This window comes from Oncorhynchus mykiss, chromosome 24 (assembly GCF_013265735.2).
Source record: "Oncorhynchus mykiss isolate Arlee chromosome 24, USDA_OmykA_1.1, whole genome shotgun sequence".
Lineage (NCBI taxonomy): Eukaryota > Metazoa > Chordata > Actinopteri > Salmoniformes > Salmonidae > Oncorhynchus > Oncorhynchus mykiss.
Genome location: NC_048588.1, coordinates 30,854,914 through 30,880,314, shown reverse-complemented (window position 1 = coordinate 30,880,314; position 25,401 = coordinate 30,854,914). Strand labels below are relative to the sequence as shown.

General features: G+C 43.8%; 1 protein-coding gene across 4 annotated transcripts in view; it reads right to left on the bottom strand.

Annotated features, from left to right (window-relative positions):
• LOC110503393 (roundabout homolog 1) overlaps positions 1 to 25,401 on the bottom strand; it is a 528,269-nt gene that overhangs the window by 355,796 nt on the left and 147,072 nt on the right. The gene's annotated exons all lie outside the window — the stretch shown is intronic.

Genomic DNA, 25,401 nt, shown 5'->3' with positions numbered 1-25,401 from the left:
TCCTCCCCTGATTTAGGACCCAACCATACACACACCTACACTCTCTCTCTCTGTCACACACACACACACACACACACACACACACACACACACACACACACACACACACACACACACACACACACACACACACACACACATACTGCTGCCAACACTTATTTTTACAGCCAATTAATTGCTAATCAGTCCTTTGATTGTGATCCCTCTCCCATCACATCAGTATTTTGGCTGACTGTCTCTTCAGCAAACAGGGTGACAGATTTGTGTTGTTTGACAGGCCGTGTGAGGGCGGGACAGAGGGGGCAGGGGGGGACAGGGGAGTGGGTGAGGGAGGGAGGGAGGCCAACAGGGATGGGCGTATGGCTAATGGGGAGATGGGGGCCATTGGGGCCACTGTGCCCTCACGATGGGTAGGCGTGGGATAAATCAGCCTGGGCCATGCCCACTCTCATTGTGGGCCTCTGACAGGGGGTTAATTTGGGCTGGGGGGAGGTGAGGGGGGTTAATAAACCATCCAGCGGACTGAAAGGCAGTCTGTCGGAAGTGTCTGTTTCGTCAATGGGATCTGGCATCAGTGGGGATAAATAGCAGACTGAATAGATCATTGGAGAGCACTTTGGATCACTAGACTGTGTAACAGTATGACACCTATTCCCTTTAGTTCTTTATATGGAAGTCTGACAGCATTAAGAAACATAGCATTTTGAATTAACACGATAAATACAGCACAGTATGACAAGGCTAAAAACAGTTTTGACAAATTTGCCGACAAGAAAACAAGATACTATAGACATGTTGGAGAGGCGTTCCACATGAGTGGAGTGGTCCTGCTCCCTACTGGTCCTGTAGTGTTGTAGTTAGAGCAACGCCGGGACAGTTTAAGAGCCCCATGCTGGGACCATCCTAACATCAGAAACGTCTCTCTCTGTGCTGTGTTACTGTTTACACAAACAAGTGGTTCTGATCTGCTCCGACTGACACAACCACAACACAAACAGAACCAAGGGGAGGCAACAAGACAAACAGAACCAAGGGGAGGCAACAAGACAAACAGAACCATGCACATATAGACACAGACAAGGTTCTGAATCAGGCTCAACACAGAATGGAACACAGACATCCAGGAAGACAGAATGAGTTTCTTTGTCTGTCTGATTTAGGTTTTGACACATACTATGACAGTGTTTCCCAACCCTGGTCCTCCAGTATCCACAACAGTACACATTTTATTGCAACTCTGGACAATGACACTTGATTCAAACGGTCAACTAATCATCAAGCTCTCAATGAGCTGAATGAGGTGTGTTTGCCAAGGGCTCCAACGAAGCTGTGTACTGTTAGAGATACTCGAGGACCAGGGTTGGGAAACACTGTATTATGACACCAGTTCCAGGATAAACCAGATCTCTCATGTTGTTGTTGTCATCAACACCTCTAACGCAGAATAATTACACCATGTCTGTCAAATCTTCATGTGGAAAATGACAGCTAACGTAACAGAAGACATGGCTTGCATTTGTAACCTAATTAAAACAAAAACAAGTTAACAAATCATTTGTTCATTCTGATTCTAAATACCATTAATTATCTGTGACCTTAAAAACGAAACAGTTTCAAATCAACATAATACCAGTAAGGGGTTATATAATGATGTTATCCCCAGATATATCCAAGAGAAAATATAGTTTTCTGTGTTAATTATAGCAGCAGAGGATGATGTCCCAAAGATGATTATACTACCCTTTAATCCTGAATGGGTCTAGAGCACTGTAACTCCTTGACTTGTTTAAAACAGGGTAGGTCTTCCCTTAGAGATTTTCATGATTCTCATATTTTCCATTTCCCTGTGCCCCTGGGCTTTCGATCTCTTCCTGCAATCTCTGTTGTGCATCTGCTGTCTTTGTTGGCCTCCTCTCTCAGTTGTTCATGGGCTGGTCCACAGCCAGGCCTCCTCTCTCAGTTGTTCATAGGCTGGTCCTCAAACCGGCATCCTCTCTCAGTTGTTCAAAGGCTGGTCCACAGCCAGGCCTCCTCTCTCAGTTGTACATAGGCTGGTCCACAGCCAGGCCTCCTCTCTCAGTTGTTCATAGGCTGGTCCACAGCCAGGCCTCCTCTCTCAGTTGTACATAGGCTGGTCCACAGCCAGGCCTCCTCTCTCAGTTGTTCATAGGCTGGTCCACAGCCAGGCCTCCTCTCTCAGTTGTACATAGGCTGGTCCACAGCCAGGCCTCCTCTCTCAGTTGTTCATAGGCTGGTCCACAGCCAGGCCTCCTCTCTCAGTTGTTCATAGGCTGGTCCACAGCCAGGCCCCCTCTCTCAGTTGTTCATAGGCTGGTCCTCAGCCAGGCCTCCTCTCTCAGTTGTACATAGGCTGGTCCTCAGCCTGGCCTCCTCTCTCAGTTGTTCATAGGCTGGTCCACAGCCAGGCCTCCTCTCTCAGTTGTTCATAGGCTGGTCCACAGCCAGGCCTCGAATTAAAGGCCACTTCAGAGTTATTAACAGGTGGTGTACTCAGCTGCCCCGGGGCTCTTGAACAAAAACACGGGAGCCCTTTGGAACCCCCCACCTCCAACCCCTCTAGTCACAGAGCTGCACCATATCTCATCTCCCCTGTTGGCTGATTACTAGAGCCCATGTGCTGATAACCAATTGCTCTCAAACAGATACAAAGTAATGCCTGCTGCTCCCTGGTCAACCCTGGCCCAGCCTTCATCCCCCAGCCTCTCATCCCCCAGCCTCTCAAACCTAGCCTCTCATCCCGCAGTCTCTCAACCCCCATCCTCTCATCCCCAACCTCTCAACGCCCAACCTCTCATCCCCCAGCCTCTCACCCCCAACCTCTCAACCCCCAACCTCTCATCCCCCAGCCTCTCACCCCCAACCTCTCAACCCCCAACCTCTCATCCCCCAGCCTCTCATCCCCCATCCTCTCATCCCCCAGCCTCTCATCACCCAGCCTCTCATCCCCCAGCCTCTCAACCCCCAACCTCTCATCCCCCCCAGCCTCTCAACCCCCAACCGTCATCTCCACAGTCTAACACCAGAAGAGCCACCTGTTTTCTGGGTCAGTTTCCACCCTGTCTGGACCTGGCCACGGGGAGCTGGCCAATGGGGTCTCTTTGTAACTGATGGCCTCAACCCAGTGCCCAGGACTCACCAATCATACTGCTCTAAATGATGCCATGTTTCTCTGCAACTATGAACAACTAAATAGAGGTTTGCAAAACAGCAACAATCAGCTGTAGAGCATATCACGCACAGTGAAACATGGCAGCCCAGTCATCATCATGTCTTTGTTTTTGCCCTTGTGCTTCTCATTGCTTCTCATTGCTTAGGCTGACAAACGAGGAGGAGCGGGTAATTGATGTGAATGGAGGAGCTGGTAGTTGATGTGAATGGAGGATCAGGTAGTTGATGTGAATGGAGGAGCTGGTAGTTGATGTGAATGGAGGATCAGGTAGTTGATGTGAATGCAGGAGCTGGTAGTTGATGTGAATGGAGGAGCTGGTAGTTGATGTGAATGGAGGATCAGGTAGTTGATGTGAATGGAGGATCAGGTAGTTGATGTGAATGGAGGATCAGGTAGTTGATGTGAATGGAGGATCAGGTAGTTGATGTGAATGGAGGATCAGGTAGTTGATGTGAATGGAGGATCAGGTAGTTGATGTGAATGGAGGAGCTGGTAGTTGATGTGAATGGAGGATCAGGTAGCTGATGTGAATGGAGGATCAGGTAGTTGATGTGAATGGAGGATCAGGTAGCTGATGTGAATGGAGGAGCTGGTAGTTGATGTGAATGGAGGATCAGGTAGTTCATGTGAATGGAGGATCAGGTAGTTGATGTGAATGGAGGATCAGGTAGTTGATGTGAATGGAGGAGCTGGTAGTTGATGTGAATGGAGGAGCTGGTAGTTGATGTGAATGGAGGAGCTGGTAGTTGATGTGAATGCAGGAGCTGGTAGTTGATGTGAATGCAGGAGCTGGTAGTTGATGTGAATGGAGGAGCTGGTAGTTGATGTGAATGGAGGAGCTGGTAGTTGATGTGAATGGAGGATCAGGTAGTTGATGTGAATGGAGGATCAGGTAGTTGATGTGAATGGAGGATCAGGTAGTTGATGTGAATGCAGGAGCTGGTAGTTGATGTGAATGGAGGAGCTGGTAGTTGATGTGAATGCAAGATCAGGTAATTGATGTGAATGGAGGATCAGGTAGTTGATGTGAATGGAGGATCAGGTAGTTGATGTGAATGGAGGAGCTGGTAGTTGATGTGAATGTAGGATCAGGTAGTTGATGTGAATGCAGGAGCTGGTAGTTGATGTGAATGCAGGAGCTGGCAGTTGATGTGAATGTAGGATCAGGTAGTTGATGTGAATGGAGGAGCTGGTAGTTGATGTGAATGGAGGAGCTGGTAGTTGATGTGAATGGAGGAGCTGGTAGTTGATGTGAATGTAGGATCAGGTAGTTGATGTGAATGGAGGAGCTGGTAGTTCATGTGAATGCAGGAGCTGGTAGTTGATGTGAATGGAGGATCAGGTAGTTGATGTGAATGGAGGAGCTGGTAGTTGATGTGAATGGAGGAGCTGGTAGTTGATGTGAATGGAGGAGCTGGTAGTTGATGTGAATGGAGGATCAGGTAGTTGATGTGAATGGAGGAGCTGGTAGTTGATGTGAATGGAGGAGCTGGTAGTTGATGTGAATGGAGGAGCTGGTAGTTGATGTGAATGGAGGAGCTGGTAGTTGATGTGAATGGAGGAGCTGGTAGTTGATGTGAATGCAGGAGCTGGTAGTTGATGTGAATGGAGGAGCTGGTAGTTGATGTGAATGGAGGAGCTGGTAGTTGATGTGAATGGAGGAGCTGGTAGTTGATGTGAATGGAGGAGCTGGTAGTTGATGTGAATGGAGGAGCTGGTAGTTGATGTGAATGGAGGATCAGGTAATTGATGTGAATGCAGGAGCTGGTAGTTGATGTGAATGGAGGAGCTGGTAGTTGATGTGAATGGAGGATCAGGTAGTTGATGTGAATGGAGGAGCTGGTAGTTGATGTGAATGGAGGATCAGGTAGTTGATGTGAATGCAGGAGCTGGTAGTTGATGTGAATGGAGGAGCTGGTAGTTGATGTGAATGGAGGATCAGGTAGTTGATGTGAATGCAGGAGCTGGTAGTTGATGTGAATGGAGGTTCAGACTGCTGTGTCATTTTTATCTTGTTGTGTATTGGCAGCAGTGGATTGGCCCAGACAGTGGAGGTGATGGATGGTGTAGTGTGTGTGCGGAGTCTGATTTCAGGCCCTGGGCTTGTTAACTGCAGTTTGATGAGTTCCTTCACACTGTCTGATAGGAAGGGATCAGGCCATTAGCAACAACACCGTCAACATTTGTTTCTGTTTAAAGTCTAGGTAGGTTGACAAGTATTTATTTATATACAGCAAAATAAAGAGAGGAACGATGTTGGATGGGGATATTTATAGCTGGCAACTGCTAACAAAAACCAAACACAGTGTAATTTTCTCTTCCATTTCATTCTTCCTCTCTGCCTATTTGCTTTGAGCAGACCCGAATCACAGCTGTCAACTGCATGTTCCTGAACATGATTTATTCTCATTATGCTGGGCCTCAGTTTAATCATTTCTGCCTTATTACTATAAAAACTGACGAAAAATGAGAAAATGTGGAAAATTGTCTGTTGTGGTGAAGACAGTCGCTGCTCGCTTCATCTCTCTCCACACCCCTCCTCTCCACACTGTCTCTCTCATTTCCATTTTGATTACACTTTCTGTGTTTTACCCAGGGCCATGCATCGCTAATGGGCTTTTAATCAAGCCTGGAAATATTGAAGGAAACCCACACACAAAGAGCACACACCGCTGGAGGAGCAAGAGAGGGAGGAGGGAGAGAGAGAGAGGGATGGAGGGAGGGAGAGAGAGAGAGGAGAGGGAGAGAGGGATGAGGTAGAGAGAGAGGGGGGAAGGAGAGAGAGAGATATGAGGGAGAGAGAGAGAGAGAGAGAGAGAGAGAGATTGGGGAAGTAGAGTGAGGGATGGAGAGAGGGAAAGGGGGAGAGAGAAAGAAGGAGGGAGGGATGGATGGAGGGAGAGAGATAGGTGGAGGGAGAGAGAGAGAGAGAGAGAGAGAGAGAGAGAGAGATTGGGGAGGTAGACAGAGGGATGGAGGGAGAGAGAGATAGGGGGAGAGAGAGGGATGGAGGGAATGGAGGGAAAATCCTACAATGTGATTTTCTGGATTTGTTTTCAAATTTTGTCTGTCATTGTTGAAGTGTACCTATGATGAAAATTACAGGCCTCTCTCATCTTTTTAAGTGGGAGAACTTGCACAATTGGTGGCTGACTAAATACTTTTTTTGCCCCACTATATATATGTTGTCTATAGTGTATTTGCAGAGCTAGTTTCCAGGTGCTGAGTAAATAGAGAGCAATGTAGTCTGGTCCGAGGCTGAAGGATGTCCTGTCTATGAGGACTCCCCCAGGCCACTCCTAACATGAATCTCATCCTCTTCTCCACTTTCTCTCTGTCCCTACAGAGATGCTATCCCCACTGCTTTCCTCTCCATGGAAGACTGAACATTGTCACACCTCATTCTGAGACAAATGTTATTGAGCCAGCAGTTTTGGTGAGAAAGTGGATGGGAACTCAACTTTGATACTCTCTATTCTGACCTTTATCCCAAAGTCATTAAAGTAATTTGAGATAAACACTGAGACACCAATATATTCTCTACACAAGAGTAACATTTTGTCAAGATACTTTTTTTTGTATCGTGTGCCATAGAGCGTTACAATGATTCTGTTGTCGTGAGATAAAGATTTGAGTGATGTTAATGAGATAATTAGGCTGACAAGTCATTTGGCTCCAATGGTTTCCAATGAAAGAACACTACCGGAGTGGAAAGAAAAGCAGAAAGTTCACATCCGAAGATAGCATTCCTACTTTCTAAACTGCTCCTATCTTCCTACATTGACACTGCTTTATTTCCCCATGGCCGGGTTTGAAAACAGACACATAATCACTTAGTAGATAATAATCAGATATTATCATTTTGATGGCACTTTTCATTTTTAGTCTGGATGAATGCGTATCATTTTCTTTCCATGCTCCTGTCCTGACAGCTATGGAGCAGTGTTGTGCTCCCTCTCATCTCATTCAGAAGTGACTTTGGTTACAGAGAACTGAATAAACCTGTCAGATTCTGTTTTCCAAGTTGGCAGAGGAGTTCACTCCTTTCCTCTCACATCATGTGTTGATAATTGTGGTTCTTTAAAAGCACAAATGTCAGGGAAGAACAATATGTCATATCATTTTGCTGACAGATTGGCCCGGTGTGCATCCAGTAACCACAGAAAGAATAATACAGGCGGACTCCAGAACAAACACAGGTTAGCGTTTTTTTATCATGAATCTTGTTCTGGAGGCAGTTTTTCAGAGTGGTCACTAGCTAGCACAGCCACAAAGTAATGTTATCTGATTTTAAACATAACCCTTCCTTAATACTAACCTTAAACACACTGCTAACCCTAATGCCTAATTTGAACCTTGAATAAAGACCAAAAAGCTATTTTTTGTTTTCATGAATCTTTTACAATATAGATCATTTTGACTTTGAAGCTTCGCTATCTGAGGGGAAATCGCTCAGTTCTGCCTCCAGGGAAAGACTCATGACAATTAACACCAACCTGCAAAACAATGAGAGCTGATTGGCTTGTGGAGTGGTACATGATGTTTAATGGTCCCTAGGCTGCATTGCCGTGCATTACCTCTTTCACTCAAATACCATTGGCAGATATGTGTACCACAGTAGTACATAAAAACAGTTTTGTCTTCCGTGCTACAGTTTTGACAGTTCTTGGCAGTCCTACAGCAATAACCATCTGTGAGATGAAGAAGAGATTTACAATGTCCATATTTTGCCAATATCCAACCAACTGAACAGCAGTTATGTTCTTGAACCACTTGAGTTCAAGAGTATCTCTGTCTATAGAGAACTGAAACAACTGTGACTAGTGTCTGAACTTGCTCTGACTGGGAAGCTGAGACAAGCACTGTGACTAGTGTCTGAACTTGCTCTGACTGGGAAGCTGAGACAAGCACTGTGACTAGTGTCTGAACTTTCTCTGACTGGGAACCTGAAACAAGCACTGTGACTAGTGTCTGAACTTGCTCTGACTGGGAACCTGAAACAAGCACTGTGACTAGTGTCTGAACTTGCTCTGACTGGGAACCTGAAACAAGCACTGTGACTAGTGTCTGAACTTGCTCTGACTGGGAACCTGAAACAAGCACTGTGACTAGTGTCTGAACTTGCTCTGACTGGGAACCTGAAACAAGCACTGTGACTAGTGTCTGAACTTGCTCTGACTGGGAACCTGAAACAAGCACTGTGACTAGTGTCTGAACTTGCTCTGACTGGGAACCTGAAACAAGCCCTGTGACTAGTGTCTGAACTTGCTCTGACTGGGAATCTGAAACAAGCACTGTGACTAGTGTCTGAACTTGCTCTGACTGGGAACCTGAAACAAGCACTGTGACTAGTGTCTGAACACCGCTTGACATCACAGTTTAAACACGGCAGAGAGAGAGAGAGAGAGAGAGAGAGAGAGAGAGAGAGAATTCCATGGAGGAACAGATGGGGGCCATTAGGGACAAGGAGATTGGAGCGGCATGGTAAGAAGTGAACAGACTTAGAGAGCTTGTAATCTGGCCCGGCCGACCGGCGTTAGAACTAGGGACCATGACGAACGGGCAGCTTGTCGCAGAGTGTAGACTCCACCAGAGCTGACAAATCATTGACCTTCTCTTACTTTCTCACTGTCACACAATGTATGGGATCAACACCACCTCATCTCAGCTCTGAAAAGTTCCAGGAGTTTTTTTCAGGAGTTCATAAGCGGTTGCCGCCGGGACTTCTTTTCTCCTAAATGTAATTTGACTAGACTTTGAACAATGGCACTGTTCACCAAGTATTCCCTTTGGCTGCCTAATTTTTCTTTATCTGAGAATTGCCAACCTCCTTACGGCCAACCAATAAGTAGATCCCATGTGAAGGGGAAAGTGAAGTCATGGTTTTTCCTGCTACTTTAAATGAGTTTAGGGGTCAGTGGCGCGTGTCATTCAGACCTCATTTCAGGACTGTGGCAACCGTTGTGACAATCGACGATAACCGCATTTAGCAGTTCTGCAGCATATGGTTTCTTAACTTATTGACTGTCAAACTAAGGGACATACGGACAGACATTGCAGACAAACACAGATGTTCATGCACGCACGGACTCACATACAGTATAACTTTCTGAAACAGTAAAATAATCTAAAATATATATACAAAAGTATGTGAACACCCCTTCAAATCAGTGGCTTTGGCTATTTCAACCACACATGTTGCTGACAGGTGTATACATTTGTGCACACAGCCATGCAATCTCCATAGAGAAATATTGGCAGGGGAATTGCCTTACTGAAGAGCTCAGTGACTTTCAAAGTGGCACCGTCATAGGATGCCATCTTTCCAACAAGTCAGTTCGTCAAATTTCTGCCCTGCTAGAGCTGCCCCAGTCAACTGGAAGTGCTGTTATTGTGAAGTGGAAATGTCTGGGAGCAACAACGGCTGAGCCGCGAAGTGGTAGGCCATACAAGTTCACAGAATGGAGCCGCTGAGTGCCGCTGAGTGCTGAAGTGCGTAGTGTTCTCTGGAGTGATGAATCACGCTTCACCGTCTGACTGTCCGACGGCCCAATCTGAATTTGGTGGAAGCCAGGAGGACGCTACCTGCCCAAATGCATAGTGCCAACTGTAATGTTTGGTGGAGGAGGAACAATGGTCTGGGGCTGTTTTTCATGGTTCGGTCTAGGCTCCTTAGTTCCATTGAAGGGAAATGTTAACACTACAGCATACATTGACATTCTAGAAGATTCTGTGCTTCCAACTTTGTGGTAACAGTTTGAGGAAGGCCCTTTTCTGTTTCAACATGACAATGCCCCCATGCACAAAGCAAGGTCCATACAGAAACGGTTTGTCGAGTATGGTGCTCGACCTCACTAATGCTCTTGTGGCTGTATGGAAGCAAATCCCTGCAGCAATGTTCCAACATCTAGTGGAAAGCCTCCTCAGAAGAATGGAGGCTGTTATAGCAGCAATGGCGAGACCAACTCCATATTAATGCCCATGTTATTGGAATGAGATGTTTGATGAGCAGGTGTCTACATACTTTTGGTCATGTAGTGTATGTCTATGCCCACAGAGGTGTTGTTTTTTGTAAATGGGCAGCAGGTAGCCTAGCACTTATGAATGTTGGGCCAGGAACCTAAATGTTGCTGGTTCGAATCCTCGAGCCGACTAGGTGAAAAATCTGTCAGTGCGCCCTTGAGCAAGGCATTTAACCCTAGTCTCTCCGGATAAGAGTGTCTGCTAAATGACACATTTTTAAGATGTGTATCAAAGAATGCATAAAGGATAGGTGTACTACAGACACCTCTCACCACCTCCTATGCCCTGGAGCTGCTGTTGTCACTGTGTTGTCAAGACCACAATGTAGCTGGGGGAATTGTACAGCCTCTAATTAGGCAGTAAGAGAGAACAGCCTCCACTGATGTATCACCTGATCTGGCTTTGATGTAACGACTTCTCCCATTTCTGAGAGGCTGTGTTATGGTGTAAACAAATGAGGAATCTCCACATGTACCACATGTTGATGAGAAAGTGTTGGGTAAATAATGGTGCCGTCATGGAATTGTCCATGACCTACATCTTGGCTCCTCTCAACCTTTGAATTAATACAAATTGGCCATTATTCTAGTTGAGAGGCAGACAAATTAATGTTAATTCCTGACTTAAGCTTAAAGGGAGAATCGTTGCCTTAACTTGAGCATGGCCTTTCAATAGACTGTAGCCAGAAAAAACAGTGGACGAGACTTCTGTATGTGTGTGGTTATACTGTATATACAGTACCAGTCAAGTTTGGACACACCTACTCATTCCAGGATTTTTCTTAATTTTTACTATTTTCTACATTGTAGAATAATATGCCACAATACCACAATGTCAAAACTTAGACATTGCATGGACCATATAAAACATTTGTAAAATGCAATGTCAAATACAACGAAACATCTATGTTCAGATTTGCAATGTCTAGAAAACATGTTTCTATAGTCATGCAATCGTTAACCAATGTTAAATGTCTGATGGTGTTTGTGTAACAGTTTTAATGGTTTTACCCAGGATTCCCTTATATGACTCTTATAGTGTTTACACAGGACGTGGTTATATCTACTTATATTCCTGTGAACCAAAACCGACTTACTAAAATTCAAATATGGCCAACAAACATGTACTTGCTAGGAACCTCTCCTTCATCATTTCCAGTTTGAAAACACACAGATAAGTTGTTTTGCTTGTAGCGATTTTATCATGACTTCATCGTAATTACTTTGTTCATTTTTCAATGACTGCTAATTTTTCAATGACTGCTAATTTTTCAATGACTGCTAATTTTTCAATGACTGCTTATGTCACAGCTCAGTCACCATCTGATCTGGAGTCAGGCAAGCTGAACAAACAGCACAGCAGACACGATCACCCCTCTCCAGACTTCTCCCTCTCTCTCCCTCACCTTCTCTTGCTCCCACAGATATGTGGTTGTCAGGGGAGAACATGTGTATGCAAATCTGAGGAACACAGACCAAATATTCACAGTCAGATGAAGTCCTCTGATAAACCAACTCACGTCCTCAATCTGTACAACACTGATTAGAAGAGATGTAAATGAGCCTGAGTGAAGAACATGGCAGGCGTCTGGCCAACTTCTCTAATGATCCTCTTCTCGGTGTAGGAGTCGATCAATACCGTAGCTTAGTTACCAGAGGCTGTGCCAACACCTTGATAATGTCTGCTACAACGTGTCCACAGATGTGCAGAGTAGATGGTGTAACCACAAAGGGGCCATAAAGAGACAGGCTAAATCGTCAGTCTTACACACCTGGCCATGTTCTCTCACTGGACTAACGTTAGGCAGGGAACATTGGTTCACAGTTAAGTAAGAGTTATTGTTTTGTCAGTGGAATTGCTTTAATTTCCCCAGAGTGACATTGAAAGGAGATCACTGTGCTTCAAATGACTGTGTGGATAATTTGTGGTATCATGTTTGGCTAAAACAAGTTAGTTGGGGGATCAAGATGACACTGTCTCACTTGAAAGGAATGTGAATATTCTTTTCCAGCAAGGAGGATTCCCCTTCAGAGTTTCTTCCTATGAGCTTGTCTTTGGTACTGTCTCCTCGGCTAGATTTCATAAAGGACTGGGTGACTAATGCATTGGTATAAAAACAAAACAATGTACAAATCACATTTGAGGAATTGAGTGATTTTGACAAGACTGAAGGGTCGTGAGAAGGGAAACCTATTTCACCTGAGGGAAGGAGTGAGTGGGAGTTGAACTTGTAAAGGGGTCCTGAACGGTTTAAAATGTCAAAATGTTTTCTTGTCCCCATCGAATGTGTAGAGTCAGTGGTAAGACATTTACAGACAGCAGACAATAACTCTGTGACTATGTAGCGATGCATCTCCTTTCCACCCACCTACACGGAATAAAGGACGGCCCATGTTAGGAATACAGAGCAATCCTCACACAATAAATCAAGACATGTTTTTACTTGATAGCCTGCCAGAGGGCCCTCAGATTAATGTCAGGAAAATGATAGACCATAAAACAATTCAGAAAGTTGCATAAGGTTTTCTCTTGTAACTCATTTAAACACACAATATTTTCAGAGCGGGATTTACTATCCTGTCCTACTGTCTTTCAGAGAGATTTACTATCCTGTCCTACTGTCTTCCAGTGCGATTTACTATCCTGTCCTACTGTCTTCCAGAGAGATTTACTATCCTGTCCTACTGTCTTCCAGAGCGATTTACTATACTGTCCTACTGTCTTTCAGAGGGATTTACTATCTTGTCCTACTGACTTTCAGAGAGATTTAATATCCTGTCCTACTGTCTTTCAGAGATATTTACTATCCTGTCCTACTGTCTTTTAGAGAGATTTACTATCCTGTCCTACTGTCTTTCAGAGCGGGATTTACTATCCTGTCCTACTGTCTTCCAGAGCGGGATTTACTATCCTGTCCTACTGTCTTTCAGAGCGGGATTTTCTATCCTGTCCTACTGTTTTTCAGAGAGATTTACTATCCTGTCCTAGTGTCTTCCCGAGCGATTTACTATCCTGTCCTACTGTCTTTCAGAGCGGGATTTACTATCCTGTCCTACTGTCTTCCAGAGCGATTTACTATTCTGTCCTACTGTCTTTCAGAGCGGGATTTACTATCCTGTCCTACTGTCTTTCAGAGAGATTTACTATCCTGTCCTACTGTCTTTCAGAGAGATTTACTATCCTGTCCTACTGTCTTCCAGAGCGGGATTTACTATCCTGTCCTACTGTCTTCCAGAGCGATTTGCTATCCTGTCCTACTGTCTTTCAGAGCGGGATTTACTATCCTGTCCTACTGTCTTTCAGAGAGATTTACTATCCTGTCCTACTGTCTTTCAGAGCGGGATTTACTATCCTGTCCTACTGTCTTTCAGAGAGATTTACTATCCTGTCCTACTGTCTTTCAGAGCGGGATTTACTATCCTGTCATACTGTCTTTCAGAGCAGGATTTACTATCCTGTCCTACTGTCTTTCAGAGCGGGATTAACTATCCTGTCCTACTGTCTTTCAGAGAGATTTAATATCCTGTCCTACTGTCTTTCAGAGAGATTTACTATCCTGTCCTACTGTCTTTCAGAGAGATTTATTATCCTGTCGTACTGTCTTTCAGAGCGGGATTTACTATCCTGTACTACTGTCTTCCAGAGCGGGATTTACTATCCTGTCCTACTGTCTTTCAGAGCGGGATTTTCTATCCTGTCCTACTGTTTTTCAGAGAGATTTACTATCCTGTCCTACTGTCTTCCAGAGCGATTTACTATCCTGTCCTTCTGTCTTTCAGAGCGGGATTTACTATCCTGTCCTACTGTCTTTCAGAGAGATTTACTATCCTTTCCTACTGTCTTTCAGAGAGATTTACTATCCTGTCCTACTGTCTTCCAGAGCGGGATTTACTATCCTGTCCAACTGTCTTCCAGAGCGATTTACTATCCTGTTCTGTCTTTCAGAGCGGGATTTACTATCCTGTCCTACTGTCTTTCAGAGAGATTTACTATCCTGTCCTACTGTCTTTCAGAGCGGGATTTACTATCTTGTCCTACTGTCTTCCAGAGAGATTTACTATCCTGTCCTACTGTCTTTCAGAGCGGGATTTACTATCCTGTCCTACTGTCTTTCAGAGCGGGATTTACTATCTTGTCCTACTGTCTTTCAGAGCGGGATTTACTATCCTGTCCTACTGTCTTTCAGAGGGATTTACTATCCTGTCCTACTGTCTTTCAGAGCGGGATTTACTATCCTGTCCTACTGTCTTTCAGAGAGATTTACTATCCTGTCCTACTGTCTTCCAGAGAGATTTACTATCCTGTCCTACTGTCATCCAGAGCGGGATTTACTATCCTGTCCTACTGTCTTCCAGAGAGATTTACTATCCTGTCCTACTGTCTTTCAGAGCGGGATATACCATCCTGTCCTACTGTCTTTCAGAGCGGGATTTACTATCCTGTCCTACTGTCTTTCAGAGCGGGATTTACTATCCTGTCCTACTGTCTTTCAGAGAGATTTACTATTCTGTCCTACTGTCATTCAGAGAGATTTACTATCCTGTCCTACTGTCTTTCAGAGCGGGATTTACTATCCTGTCCTACTGTCTTTCAGAGCGGGATTTACCATCCTGTCCTACTGTCTTTCAGAGCGATTTACTATCCTGTCCTACTGTCTTTCAGAGCGGGAATTACTATCCTGTCCTACTGTCTTTCAGAGCGGGATTTACTATACTGTCCTACTGTCTTCCAGCGCAGGATTTACTATCCTCTCCTACTGTCTTTCAGAGAGATTTGCTATCCTGTCCTACTGTCTTTCATAGAGATTTACTATCCTGTCCTACTGTCTTTCAGAGAGATTTACTATCCTGTCCTACTGTCTTTCAGAGTGGGATTTACTATCCTGTCCTACTGTCTTCCAGAGCGGGATTTACTATCCTGTCCTACTGTCTTTCAGAGCGGGATTTACTATCCTGTCCTACTGTCTTCCAGAGTGGGATTTACTATCCTGTCCTACTGTCTTTCAGAGAGATTTACTATCCTGTCCTACTGTCTTTCAGAGAGATTTACTATCCTGTCCTACTGTCTTCCAGAGAGATATCTTTCATTCAAATTCAAATTCAAATTCAAACTTCATTCAACTATCAAGCGGTTAGCTACACTCTTCTGACAGCATCATTACTCAATGATATAAGTAACAACTACTGAACCCAAAACGATACACTTTGAAATTCATGGACTCTGTATTTCCCCATATGCCATGGTTCCTGGATGCTTTGGGACAAGTCTGACAGAAAACCACAGGAGGCTTGTTCTGGCATGCAGCTCGTATAACTCATATGGAAATCATATTTGGTGTTCATCTGGGGATGATCACATGAATAGAGCTACACTAGAGTCTTAGTGAACCCTAAATAGCGGTTTAATTTTCCCTGACAATATTACCATTATTTGAACATTATTACTTGGCAAAGCTCATCTCAATTTTCACACTCAATGGATCAAGCATCGAATAGACATAGAGGCAGTGGAGATTATAGAGAGGAACATTTAGATTCAATTGAATTATAAGACACTCTTGACATTTATCTTCAGGTTGATCCAGCTCTAATGTGAAATCAGTGTCTGATATTAAACCTGACATAGTTGGCCCAGATATAAGCAGGATGTCCCGTGGATCAACACCTAAGGCTTCCTTCTCTTATCCTGATACCAATAAACAACGATGGCTGAACCCCAGTTCATATATCATCAGCACAGATGGTAATATTTCAGTCAAAGCCTCTGAAGGAGATGGTAAAGCCTATAGTTTGTGTTTACCAGAGAACAATGGTGTCACCTGACACATGATGTGAGCAGTGAGTCACCAGAGGGCCGGGGGCAGATCATAAATTCAACCAAGGCATGAAATGCAACAAAAGACAAAGTGCGCCCACCCCATCCTGTCCCCCGTCCCGTGCCGTCGCACCCCGTCAAGGCCTCACAGAGCCCTCTCCCTCACCCCACACAATCACCCAAATGTATTAGTGGCAGGTGACTGGCTGGATGGAGGCAGAGTACTGATTGACATGCCAAGAGGTACTGAATTACCATCTGTTAGGCGTCAACAAATCGAGACAAAGCGCACAAAATCAAGTGCATTTTTTAGAAGGGAAACTAATCACCGCGCTGGTCTTGAAGGTAGAGAGTGTAAAAGGGGTCACGCACCATACCGTCTCTAATGCATCCCTTAATACTTTGTTACAGTAAATCAGTATACGAGACTTCAACAACATTTTGTTACATTTCTGTGTTTAAAGACAAGGGCTTTAGGAGAGGAAAATGCATGCCACGGTGTTATACTTCTGGTGGTAATATGTCTGGTACTGTGTTCATATGGTGTGGGGACTTTCAGTCCTGTTTCCACTTTTACCCTACAACAGTAGTATATTATCCACGCCATGCAGGACTGGTAGCAGCACTAGGGATGTGTCCGTGGGATTCGAGAACACACAGCCAGCAGGAGAATAACATGGAACTAGCCAAACACGCTTAGCTTGATCTTATAAAAATGCAATGTTAAAATGATGGGAAACCGTTGAAGAATACAGTATATGTATGAAGCATTACATCTGGTTCCAGAGGTGACGTTACTACATGGTGCTTCTCAGCTGTAGCTGCAACTAACAGATATATGAGTAACATACAACTGATGGAGAGAAGAACAAATGTGATTGGATGATGCATCTTCACATAGTCTAACAATTGCTGTGATTTAGTCAAATAAATATATGAAATAATACCATTTTTGGTTTGGTCCTTTGTGTTTCAACTTCCTATCACACTCTTTTTGATGGCAATCTGAATAATCATAAATCTGTTTTCATTCACACTCGTTATTTCATTAGCCACACAACTGCAGGGAAGATTGGCCAAAACAAAAGCCTCATTCAATTTAGCCTCTTTTCAAAATTAAGACACAAAGGGAGAGTGGGGCACAATAACAGAAGCCTTGTCTCTTTCCAGATTTTCAAATAGTCGATTAATTAAAGAGGGTGATCTGTGTTTGAGTCTGCAGCTCTACTGCCAGTCTTCATCAACTATGATTAGCCTCAGCGCAGCACCACTGTTGTATCTGGCTCTGGTTCCACTACACTCTCAGGCACCTCTGACCAGCACACTAAAGCAACCATCCAGCACCCTACAGCACCCTGCAGCACCGTTCAGCACCCTGATGCACCATTCAGCACCATTCTGCACCCCACTGTTCAGCATCGTTCAGCACCTTCTGGCAGTCTGCAGCATCCTGCAGCATCCCCCCCCCTTCCAGCACCCTCCAGCATTCAGCACCCCCAGCACCTTGCAACACCCTGCAGCACCCTCCAGCACCCTGGTGCACCCTCCAGCACTGTACAGCACCCTGCAGCCAGCTCCATATTTTCTACAGATTCCAGTATCAGAGATGGTTTTGTGTGTCTAGACTGAGACCGCACAGTCTCGGAAATTCCAAGTACTTATAAACCATATATTTGATGTTATATAGAGTTGCGTCCATGGTGTTCTCTATGGCTTTTCCAGAAATATCTTGAAAACTTCAGGAACCACAAAAGAGAGAAATCTTAAAAATGTACACATGATAAAAGGCCTTACACTACACCCTTCAGGAGAGGAGTGATAGTTATGGTTAGATCTGAGAACTGTTTAGCAATAGGGTTGTAGCCTACGTTCCATACGGAATTCTTCATCCCTTATTCATCCCTTATTCCCATTTTGTAATGTCAGCACACATTGACTTCAAGTTGAAAAAAAATCTCCACTCTGTATATATGTTGGTTTGAAACAGCTGGTTTTAATATCTCCCCTCACACACGTGGCATAAGGCCATAAACCCCAAACAGCCAACTCAGTTAACATGGTATGTTGTGAGGAGTGTGAAGAGTGTGGTTAGCGTGACGATGATGATGGCCGAAGCAGCGGGGGGGATTGTTGTGAGGAAATGGTGTGTGTAAACGCTGTGTCAGGGATGATGATGCACAGATCTCCCAGGTTCACTACATCACCAGGCAAGCCCACGCCACGGTGGTATAATTAAGCAATAAGGCCCGAGAAGGTGTGGTATATGGCGAATATAACACGGTGTCGTGTCTTTGGCTATGCCGGATTAGGTGATATGACATGCTATTCTATAAAATCAATTTTCCGTAATTATTATTACCTGATTGAGCTAATCATGTAAATGTAATTAACTAGAGAGTCGGGCACCACAAAATAATATTTATAGAGCTGTTATCTTCCGAATAAACTCTTAAAGACCTAGTAATATTTTACATCAATAGCAGTCAATATTAATCGTCATCTTAATTCAGTCTCATCTGAAAGTTGTAAATTATTGGTTACCTGCACGTACCCTGGCTAACAAGTTGAATCAGCAATACAAAATTGGGTTTAATTACTTATTTACTAAATACCTAACTACTCACACAGAATTGCACATGAACGTATTTAAATCATAACTTGATTACAAATTACATCAAAAAGGAAAATGTCCCTAGCGGGCGGAACAGATATGACAGCTGGTTACACAAAAGAAAAGGGGCTGGGTTTGAGTGAAAGAGCGGGAAGACTGAGGAACAAAGGGCGAAGCTGTGCTATCGTAAATACAGTATCTTATGCATTCTATATTACCTACCGCCCATGTGGAAAATTGCAATAATGCAATAAATATTTACTCTGAGCGGCACTTCGGTAGGTTGGTGGTAGATGGAAGGCCGTGTTGCCCAACCAAGTCCTTTGTCCTTTGAAGAATGTATCTGCTGGTAAATTGGATACGTTGTAGTAACGTCGTTGTGTGATAGACGGGATACTCGGTCTGTTCCTTCCTAACCCTCGTTTGCAGCGGCTGTTGCTAACTCAACGGCTAGGAGGTATCACTTCTGTAGTGAATAAGAGTTCAAAGTTCATACCATTCACAACCAAAGCTCACGCTGATGTTGGCTTCGTTCTGTAGTTATCCGAACCATTCTGACATCGGACCGTCGTCCTCACATCCTCGGAACAGGAGGTTATATTGTTGTCATGGGCATATATAGGAAGGAGAGGAGGGCGTGTTTGAAAAGTTTTATAGCCCATGTCCCTTCACAGGGGCGGGCCACTGATTGAGCAGAGCTCAAAACCCAAATCTCACATTTTAGAAAATAAAATACAATTTCATCCAATCACAAATAATTTCATATTCAAACATTTAAATTGAACAACAATTCCATGTGAATCCGATAACTCTGATGTGTAGACTTTCCACTGTAGAGTTTATGTCATCTTATTATTGATGAGAATGTCTCAGATGACAACCCGAACTGACATCATATTCATTAAGTACCACCGCATATGTTCAATTGGTCGGAATACCAGAATATAGTTCATTTCCCCCCACCTTCTGATGTTCCCAGAATCTCTATGTTAACCAAGGGGTTTTCAATAGTCACATCAGTAGGGTAGAGAGAGGAAAAGGGGGGGAAGAGGTATTTATGACTGTCATAAACCTACCCCCAGGCCAACGTCATGACAACGGCTAAGGGCTGCTCTTAGGCACGATTCAACATAGAGTGCCTGGATACAGCCCTTAGCTGTTGTATATTGGTAATATACCACAAACCCCCGAGGTGCCTTATTGCTATTATAAACTGGTTACCAACGTAATTAGATCAGTAAAAATAAATGCTTTGTCATACCCGTGGTATAGGGTCTGATAAACCACAGCTGTCAGCCATTCAGCATTCTTGGCTCGAACCACCCAGTTTATAATTCAGGATAAACCCAGTGCTTCATCAGCTCAAGTGGTAATGAAAGAACTGACATCATGTCTTTTAAGAAGAACTCTCTAGTCAGTCAGAATGTTCATCAATGTCACAGCTAGAGTCTTTCAGCAGTGTGACTCTTGCCCTTATGCCCCATCCAGCCAGCCTCTGTTAATTATTTCAGGACTGTTCCTCTGCAGGATAGCCAACTGTCATCTCCAATAAGTCAAATGAGAGGGAGTGTTAGTCATTAGCGTATCATTATCACCCTTTTGTCACACATTTTCTAGTTAATTTGGGCTCTTTTTAGCAGTCTCATATGTCAGTTATAGGGGGACACCACTCTGGCTCATTCCTTATTCACTCACATAAAACATTTCCCTCTCAAATTCTATTTTGTTCACTCTACATTTGACAGCAGTCAGAAAGACAGAAGAATCCCTGGTCTACAGCAGGGTCTGTGTTAAGAGCACCACTGCCCCTAGTGCTACAGACTGAGAAATGCAAGAGAACAAGCACAGAGATATTTATAGGTCACGGTAAACGTGCAGTGTTTCAAACCAGATGTGGAAAGCAGAATGTTTATGTGTGCAAATGTTTGCAAGTCTGAATGTTTAAGTTAAAATGATGTCGCCAAAGCAAAACAAGGAGAATGAAAATAAGGGGCATAAACTTCAAAGGATGGTCTCATCTGATTTTTTACCTCTTAAGACCTGCCATCGTATTGAATGACCCCTAACCTCTACAGTTCCTGACAATGCCAGAAACCCCTGCTTCAGCTCTTCCCCCAAACCTTTCAGAGCCTAGTATTTATTGGCTGTGTCCAATCCGCACTGTCCACCTGCTTTTTCACTTCCCCTGGCAAAAAAAGATGAAATTCCTGTCATAATTCACAACCGCTTTCCACCCAATAGAACCCCGAAGCTCAAAGAGCCTTTCTCAGAACAACATTAAAATGGAGACAATTATTTATGAGCTGACAACAATGACAGCCGCACACAAATAGACAAATTCTGAGCTGCTTGCATAATTAGATAAAAGTTCCGTTTTTTGCACATGAGAGAGAAAGTCTCTCAGATCTTCATTTGGATGTACAAAGAGAGAGAGAAAGAGGGAATCAGGTGTCTAAAATCCTGTTCACTGCAGTGAATTACAGATGCAGATGACATCTAGCAGGATGGATGCCTACGCTCCCTGTCCCCCTTCTCCACCCCCTGACCCCTGATAGTCCACCCAGGCCCACGATTCATCCATCCGCTCCGGTGACCTTGTGGGAGGTACAGAAAGTCAGATTTTGAAGCACAATGTTACGTAATTAAAACCTCCTGGAGCCTTGAGGGGAGATAAAAGAGTGAGAGAGATAGAAGAGAGAGAGTGTGTGTGTGTGTGTGTGTGTGTGTGTGTGTGTGTGTGTGTGTGTGTGTGTGTGTGTGTGTGTGTGTGTGTGTGTGTGTGTGTGTGTGTGGTGTGTGTGGTGTGTGTGGTGTGTTTGTGTGTGTGTGTCAAAGAGGGAGGAAATGGAGAGAAAGCAGTGGACTTGAAAAGTGACCTCTACACGAAAATATACAAAGCATCTGGATCCCAATTCTAATTGCTAACTGTAATTAGAGCCATGGGCTGAGCAGAACCGACTCATTTCCAAATATAGAGGATCATCATACTGATTCAACCAATGATAATTGCTAGGTACAAAATGTTCATAGACTTCGCATGCTCCTCTGCACAAGACTGAATATAATCATAAGAACACATGCACACAGAGAGGCCTTCAGCCTTTTAAAATGGCAGCCAGATTCAGTGCTGTGGGCAGAGCTGCTGAGAAGCTCTGTGGTCCCAACGTCTCTGTGGTCCCAACGTCTGGGCCCCAGCTGGGCCCTAACTCAACCACAACACTCAGACCATAGCTCATCAGCATCTCTCTCTCATTTAACCAGCCCCACTACAACATTGACAACTTCCCCATGCGTAATGTACATCACTGTTGCCATCTATAGGATGACAGAGCTCATGGCCATTCTATAATGTTGTTATATAGCAGGGAAAGGCATCCCTGGTCCTGGAGTGTTGCAGGCACTTCATGGTTTTGAAGACCAGGTGTTGAATTTAGGCAATCACTGAACTGATCAATTAGCTCAGTTGGTCAAGTGTGGTGCATAGTTGGAACAAAATCCTGTGTGTGTGTGTGTGTGTGTGTGTGTGTGTGTGTGTGTGTGTGTGTGTGTGTGTGTGTGTGTGTGTGTGCGTGTGTGTCCTGCTGCACTCCAGGAACGGGGTTGCCAACCCCTGTTATTTAGAGTGTATGTAAGGTGGACAAAATAATAATGTAAGATGGACAAAATAATAATAATAATGTCACATATGGTATATTGTGATTGGGTGAACCAGATCAGAGGAGAAAGGGGAGGTCCATCCTGCTCAGTGAATTTCATAAGAATAAAATGTTTAAAACATTTAACAAGTTATCCTTTGTAGGTAAAACTATACTAAATATAATTGTTACATCTGCCCCTGCCACGCCCTCTACTTCTCATCCTGTGTATCACTAACCTGCCGCCACTCCCCCAGTGCTCTCTCCCTCTCTCTATCTCTCTGTGGGTGTATCTGATTGTGTGAGTGGAGACAGGTGTGCTGGAGTCAGAGCAGATCCAGACCAGCTGCAACCTGTTCCATAATCAAAACCTCTACAAATACTCAGCTGTTGTGTCTTTGGCATCATTTAAAGTGAAGACTGTTATTTTATCAAATCAAGTATCTGTAATTATTATTACGTGATTAAACTAATCATGTAAATGTAATTAACTAGGAAGTCCACGGAAAATCTTCAGATTACAAAGTTATCATTAGACAACCCCTTCCATGTCGTGAGTAGTTGACTCAAAGAGAGAGAGAAAGACAATAGTTTTTTTTTAAATAACAAATTAATTTCTTCCAAGATGAAGGAGGAGCAAGAGAGAGAGCGAGAGTCTTTTTTTAACTTTCAGTTTCACTTACTTAGCTAGCAAATGCGGTTAGCTAGTTTAGCCTATTCAAACACCCTGCCCAAACAGAGGGATGCTATGTTAGCTAGCTGACTATGACTATCCAACACAACACTGGAACTCAAGGTAAGCTTTTGGTTTTACAAATGTATTGCCACCTGGGCTCGCCGGTGTAAGTGCTAAACTACTTACTGACTGTATGCTGTAATGTAACTGCATGATTGTAGTGGGTTTACTAATACATAACAAGTAGTTCTATTAGCTACAGTGACTTGCGAAAGTATTCACCCCCTCTGGCATTTTTCCTATTTTGTTGCCTTACAACCTGGAATTAAAATATTTTTGGGGGGTTTGCATCATTTGATTTACACAACATGCCTACCATAGGCAAAATATGTTTTATTGTGTAACAAACAAGAAATAATATGGATGGGTTGCTGGTGTACAGCAATCTTTAAGTCATACCACAGATTCTCAATTGGATTGAGGTCTGGGCTTTGACTAGGCCATTCCAAGACATTTAAATGTTTCCCCTTAAATCACTTGAGTGTTGCTTTAGCAGTATGCTTAGGGTCATTGTCCTGCTGGAAGGTAAACCTCCGTCCCAGTCTCAAATCTCTGGAAGACTGAAACAGGTTTCCCTCAAGAATATCCATGTATTTTGCGCCATCCATCATTCCTTCAATTCTGACCAGTTTCCCAGTCCCTGCCGATGAAAAATAATTGTGTTCTCGGGTGACGAGAAGTGTTGGGTTTGCGTCAGACATACTGTTTTCCTTGATGGCCAAAAAGCTCAATTTTAGTCTCATCTGACCAGAGTACCTTCTTCCATATGTTTGGGGAGTCTCTCACATGCCTTTTGGCAAACACCAAACATTTTAATTATTTTTTTCTGGCCACTCTTCCGTAAAGCCCAGCTCTGTGGAGCGTACGGCTTAAAGTGGTCCTTTGGACAGATACTCCAATCTCCACTGTGGAGCTTTGCAGCTCCTTCAGGGTTATCATTTGTCGCCTCTGATTAATGCCCTCCTTGCCTGGTCCATGAGATTTGATGGGCGACTCTCTTTTAAAAACTTTTTTTTTTACTAGGCAAGTCAGTTAAGAACAAATTCGGCCTAGGAAGAGTGGGTTAACTGATTTCTTCAGGGGCAGAATGACAGATTTGTACCGTGTCAGCTTGGGGATTCAATCTTGCAACCTTTCGGTGACTAGTCCAACGCTCTAACCACTAGGCTACGCTGCCGCCCCTCTCTTGGTAGGTTTGTTGTGGTGCCATATTCTTTCAATTTTTTTATAATGGATTTAATGGTGCTCCGTGGGATGTTCAAAGTTTTGGATATCTTTTTATAACCCAAACTTGATCTGTACTTCTTCACAACTTTGTCTCTGAACTGTTTGGAGAGCTCCTTGGTCTTCATGGTGCCCCTTGCTTAGTGGTGTTGCAGACTCTGGGGCTTTTCAGAACAGGTGTAAATATACTGAGATCATGTGACAGATCATGTGACACTTAGATTGCACACAGTTGGGCTTTATTTAACTAATTATGTGACTTGGTTGCACCAGATCTTATTTAGGGGCTTCATAGCAAAGAGGGTGAATACATACGCACCCATTACTTTTCAGTTTATTCTTTTTCTTTAAATACGTTCTTTTTTTCATTTCACTTCACCAATTTGGACTATTTTGTGTTTGTCCATTACATGAAATCCAAATAAAAATCAATTTAAATTACAGGTTGTAATGCAACAAAATAGGAAAAATGCCAAGGGGGATAAATACTTTTGCAAGGCACTGTATGTTGACTATGACATTACTTTAGCTAATATGGGGACAACAATGGCTAAATGTTATCTTAGTCTCATGGCAAAATATGTATAATAGCAGGAAATTAGCTCTAAAATGTCAGTATTTTCTCTCAGCCTCGTGGCAAAATGTGTAAAATAGCATGAGATTAGCTATAAAACTACACATTTTTCTCTCTGCCTCATTTTGCCACGAGGGGTAGGACAGTCTCCTGCGGTACAGAACTGGAAGAGACAACTCGGTCACCAGAAACAAAGCTGTGTTTTAATTACCACACACACTAACATCCTTTCTATTCCTGGCCTCCAGCAGACTCTGGGTTCAGGCCTAGTGTGTGTGTGTGTGTGTTTGTGGGTCTGTGTGTGTATCTGCCAGAGAAGATTTACTCCAAGGTAATAATGTCTGTGTTTCTCTGATGACATTATCACATTTATGGGCAAGCTGTGCTCATGCATATCATTACCACCGTCTTTCACCGGGTGCTGCCAAATGGAAGGTTTATTCATGTGCATCGTGGTTCCCAAACATTTTATAGTCCCGTACCACTTCAAACATTCAACCTCCAGCTGCGTACCCCCTCTAGCACCAGGGTCAGCGCACTCTCAAAAGTAGTTTTTTTGCCATCATTGTAAGCCTGCCACACACACACTATACG